General features: G+C 43.6%; 1 pseudogene; it reads right to left on the bottom strand.

Moving 5' to 3' along the window:
* Nucleotides 1-1,673: 1,673 nt before the first annotated feature.
* Nucleotides 1,674-2,736, bottom strand: LOC101414780 (AKT-interacting protein-like; annotated as a pseudogene).
* Nucleotides 2,737-5,728: the final 2,992 nt, after the last annotated feature.

Consider the following 5,728-nt stretch of genomic DNA (forward strand, 5'->3'; position numbering starts at 1 on the left):
AGTTGGTAGAAAGCTGGAAGAGAAAGGGCAAGTCAAGGAACCCCAAGAATTACTGGCTAGCCCGAACATTGCCAACCCAAGCAGGACATGAGCCTTCTAGCTTCTCAAACCAGGAGCCAAAAAATTCCTGTTGTGTAGTATTTGCCATAGCAGCCTGGCAAACTAAGACAGCTGGAGCATCCCCTTTGCAGTATTTATCAGAGCAGAAAGTTCATGTTTATTTATGTAATTATTGGATTAATGTCTATTAGTTTCCTAGGGCTGCCATAAAAACCTGTCACAAATTTGGTGGCTTCAAACAACAGAAATTTTTTTTCTCACTGTTCTAAAAGCCAGAGGAGAAAAATCAAGGTGCTGGCAGGGCTGGCTCCTTCTGGAGGCTTGGAGAGAGAATCGGTTCCATGCCTCTCTCTGAGCTTCTGGTTTTGGCAGCAATCCTTGGCATTCCTTGACTTGGGGCTGTGTAACTCTAATCTCTCCTCTCTCTGTGTCTCCTTTCCTGCTCTAATCAGGACACTCATCATTGGATTGAGGACCCACCTACCATAATCCAGGATGGTCTCATCTCAAGAGCCTTATCTCAGTTATATCTGCAAAGACCCTTATTCTAAAGGAAGCCACATTCTGAGGTTCCAGGTGGACAAATCTTTTGGGGGCCACAAGTCAACCCACTCCACTCTTCCCCAACTGTGCTTATATTCTTGGAGGGCACTATGCAGCTCTTAAAAATTATGTTTACAAAAAACTAATGTCTATATGCTTTTCACATTATTTTTAAATGCATTGTACGAATGAGTACATAACCATACAATCTTGATTTTGTAAAAAATACATGTTGATGTGTGCAGAGATGAAGGATTAAAAAGATACATGTCAACCTATTTACTTTCTTTTTAAATATTCAACGATACTTTAAAAATGTTTGGTACAAAGTAATATGTTTTCCCCTTTAAATGATACACAGTGATTTCTTAAATATCTAAATTTCCCCCAACTTGAAATCAATGCTTTTGTACTTTTTAAAGCATCAGGTGACAGGGGCTTGGGTGGCTAGTCGTGGATGCTGACCACACACAAACATATCCTATAAAAAAGGACAAACTTCTTTCCAAAGGTATCTCCCTAGACAAAAAAACTGCCTTTTAAAAAATTTTTGATCATTTATTGGTTTATTTTGTCTCTACTAAGCACATTAGTCATTCATCATTTAAATATCTAACTTCATAAACTCTTTTTCTCCCTCCTCATAAAAATATAGTAATTTGCTTAAAAAAATCAACTATGAATAAAGGTTCTGGTTTCCTTTCATTTGTCTAAGTAAAGACAATAGGCTGAAGACTGAGGTTTCAAATGATTTTCCACTTAAAAGTGCTGAGCTATGGAACCTACTCTCTCTACACATCTTAATGTATGTACAGCTGAAACCACTGGTGTAAAAACCATTAAATAGGGTTGAACTCTGTCCACTCTATTTTAGTTTAAATGAGTGCATCTTATCCTTAGTATTATATTCAGAAAAATACTTAAGCCTTAAGGTCCCCGACAATTTGGAGTACTGAACTAGATAACCACCCTAAAGACACTTCTGACAGAAGTAATGCAATACTTAAAGAGAGGTTTCCAAAACCTGCTATTAGAGCCTAAGTATACATGGAAAACACTGATATCAGTCATTGTTCACACAAGTTTTACTCTTCAGGCAATCCTTTGCCATTCATTGGTCAGCTTTAATTAGGCCAGAGTCCAGCAGGAAAGTGCATGGTGCACCAGATTCACCATCTCTTAAGTTGCTACTGTTTTTTCTTCTTTACTGAAAGGTTGTACTGAGCCAGGCTTTACCCATGACAGGCCAGCAACATGAACACTTTTATTGTGCTGTCTTCAGGCTTCTTTTTCTGAGTCAGCATCTTCTCTCTGGCTTCATCATGTACAGAAGGATTCCATGGAGAAAGGCTAATTGCACAGGGGTCCTCTATTTTAGGTTGGTCAACCAAACGAGCAGTGTACACCTTAACACTGTCAACCGCTTTACTTTTAAAGAGCTAAACATCTTTTTCATACAGTACTGCAGCCTCTGGGTTTAGGGGGCTTGCTCTATCAGTCTTGTAGAAAACTCTCCTTGCATACATTATACTTGCCAAATATGATTATGGTTCCGCCTCCATTTTGCAGATGCTCTCTTCACATCCAGTTCACCTGAGGAGAGATCAACTAGCAGATGAAAGACAGGAATACCAAACACCAAGCGAGGATAGTCACCATCTGGGTAGTTATCAGGGATATAAACTGTAAACTTAACTACACCATCTTGATAAAGTCTGTGCTGGATGAATATTACTCCAAACCACATTAATACAGAGCGATAAGATGGCTGCACATAGACACCAGGTAACTTCTGCTTCGCAACCAAGGTAAATTCTGCAAGAAGAGAATATTCCAGGTAGAAGGGTCCATAAGAAGCATGTGTGCCATTTGTTGATTGTGCTGCTGGGGTAGGAGATGTAGGCTTAGTTATGGGCAAGGCGTTTTTGGGAATAGAAGGCAGCTGTTTCTTTGGAGCAGTGCGTGGAGGACTGGTTTTCACATCCCCTGTTAATATCTTCTCTTCACTATCAGATCATTTGTGTGCAGAGCTTGTAGACATGCTCCAGAAAGGGTTCATAACGTATACGCCAAAGAAATTGAAGGGTCTGTGTCATCAAACTCTTCTGTCCTCAGCATTCACTTTACCGGACTTCCTGCCAGCGCGCCTCACCCAGTTCCCTTCAAAGCCATGCTCTCGGCTGCCGAGCGCCGTCGCCAGGCGACAGGCGACAGATCTCCAGCCACAGCGCCGTCCCGGCCCCAGCGGCTCCCCGCCCCGCCCTGTCTTTCAAACAGAAGAGACAAAGGGTTGAAAACATAAAGAATCATAACAATAATAAAAGCTGGGTAATTGTAACAAATATAAAAATAGGCCCGTAGCTCAGTCCCCACAGGGTTAGACACCCGTTGCGCCTGTGCACACATACACGCACGCCAACACTAGGTTGCCAAGTACCCACTGAGTATCTACTGCGGGTCTCAGCCCGGGGCTAGCCGCTCTGATGCCTTAGTCCCTGCCCTTGATGAATTCATTGGTGACTTCCGACCATCACAGCACGCTAAGAAAACCACCAGCACAAAATGGGCTGTGAATACTGCCAAACAAGTGGCAGACAGGAGTTTGCACATATTCAGAGCTAGACCTTCCCCCCCCATGATGGGCTGCCAACAGGACTCTCCCGGGTGGTGTAAATCGACACCTTGCTATTTGCACTGCAGTAGGATAAATAGAGGAATCGCTTAAGGGACTCTCCATGCTAAGAAAAAACATGCAAGCCCCGTAACCAAGTTCCAGTCCCTTGCACGCTGCCCTCCAGCCCCTGACCTCAGAGTTTGAACAGGTGCTTGTTTAAACGCCCTTCTCCTTTCGCCTTTGGCTCACTTGACTCTCATCTCCCCTCTGGCAGGAAATCTCCCCTGACCTGCCATCCTTGAGTTAAGGTCCCTTCCTGTGAACTCCCACTGCCTCCTATGGCCCTTCAATGATTGTTCTTGTCACCCTATACTTTCTCCTTGACCCCTATGACTCACCTGCCAGACAAAATCTCTTTGAGGTCATGCTTTATGTGCCTCCATATGTCCACTGCCTAGCTCTGAGCCCTCGAACATTCTCTGCACTCAGAAAATGTGTTGCTTTCAATGAAGGAAGGAAGGAAAGAATGAATAAATGAAGTACACCTCATTTATGAAACAGGACACTGTTTCAACCTTGAACTACATTTGCTCAAGCTGCTCCCTCTACCAGAGATGCCCTTCAAGTCACTCCCATATGTTCAAATTCTAACTTCCCTCCTCAAAGGTCCAAGACAAATGCCAATTACTCCACGAAGACTCCCTGGGCTTCTCAGGTAGCAATTCTGCCAATTCCTCTAGTCCTCTATCATGATCTCCCAACACATCCTACCCAGATGCAGCGTTATCTGTGGACATATTTTACATACTCTCCATTAATCAATCCACTCTGTAATGACAGATATCATCACAGGGATGCCACTCTGTGATGGATGCTCTTTGCTGGGTACCCTCCAGCAATGACTGAATAGTGGACACTGAATAGATTGTGGGCCAATGGATAGATGCAAGGTGGGGAGCTTGGAGATGTTATCCCAGGGTTCTTTCCCCCAAATTAGCAAAAGGGGAAGTGGAAGAGACACACTCTTGGATTTTATTAAGTTAAAATACTCCCATTGCCATCACATTTTATGGGATGCTGGCTTTAGCAGGAAATACATGTGATTTCCTGTAAGCATCTGAATAAATTTAAAATGTTGGAAGAAACATGAGACCATCATCTGGAGAAACATCAATGAGGAAATTCTTTCTGGAAATATATCATCTTAGGAGAGGATGCAATGCAATCTGTATGAAGTTTTATCAAACCACACTTCCGAAGAGAGGTGGAACTTGTGCCCTGAAAAAGGTCTGAAACTGATCTCCTCTAACTTTGGGGCCTCTGCAAACACACTGTTTTCCCCCTCTTGCCTGGGCTTGATCTTCATGGCTCCTACAGCAATAAGGGGAGTTATTTTGGGGAACACAGTTGATACTTGGCTATTCCTCCCACAGATCAGCAATAGCTTCTTGAAATGTTAAATGCCTCCCAGATGGAGATGCTTAGCATTTGTAGGAGGAATAATGTGGAGGAGAAAACTGCATTTGTCTTCTTGGCATCCTGTGGATTCCGGTAGAGAAGACAGAGAACACTGTGAATCCTGCCATCCACATGTCAGTGTTTTCTTGGAATTTTGCAAGAACTGGGTGGCTGCACAGTCTCCTCTTCTAGGAGAATCAAGTTTTTAAATGTACAAAAGCTCAAGATAAAAATGTAAAGCACTGAGTCTCAGAGATCAGAAAGTTACCAGTGACCAGAAACCCTCAGGGTTCAGCTTCCTGTCCGCAGGTGGGAGAGGCTTCCTTCGTAGACCTGATGGTGCTTCCTTTGGATGTGATCTTGTATGTGTGGGGAGACTTGGGAAATGTGCAGACTAGCCGCAGAACCGGGGGCTGGCATGCATGAATGCCAAACTTTCCTCTGCCACCGACATTCTTTGAGGCTGCAGCCAAACCATCTTGCCGCACAAAGGCCTCGGTTTCCCCACTTGTGAGAGGAAAGGCTTAGATTAGGTAACCTTAAATTCCCCTCGAACTCAAGAGAAATACTATAGCTCTAACTTTCAAGGCTTGTGAAGAATGAAGGGGGAACAGGAAGCGGTCCTTCAATTTAAGCTGCCAGGGGCTAGGAAGAGAAGTGGTCATTGAGCTGTCAATTCCGCCCCACAGCTCACGGCAGAGATAGAGGGAGATTAGTGAGAAGACTTTTTTCCTTATCCATTTTTCTGGATGCCCCTGGGGTCTCCATGGCCCACCAGTCAGCTTCACCAATGAGTAGTGCCTTTGAGGAAATGCCTGCCTTTGGCACCAGTCTGAATTAAGCCAGATAAAAATCTCAGAATAGCTCTTAAAAACTGTAATTGGATTGCAAGTGTGCTCACACTACACTAAGGTGTGCAAAGAAAGTGCAGATTCTTTATCTTTTATAACTAGTGTCACATTCCTCAGGAGTATCTTTATCCCTTTGGATGGGGTGCGGGAATGAGGGAAGCTAAATGTAGTCCTGTTCAATAATGTCAAGTTTCTCTAGGAA

The sequence above is a fragment of the Dasypus novemcinctus genome, chromosome 23 (assembly GCF_030445035.2).
Source record: "Dasypus novemcinctus isolate mDasNov1 chromosome 23, mDasNov1.1.hap2, whole genome shotgun sequence".
NCBI classification, from domain to species: domain Eukaryota; kingdom Metazoa; phylum Chordata; class Mammalia; order Cingulata; family Dasypodidae; genus Dasypus; species Dasypus novemcinctus.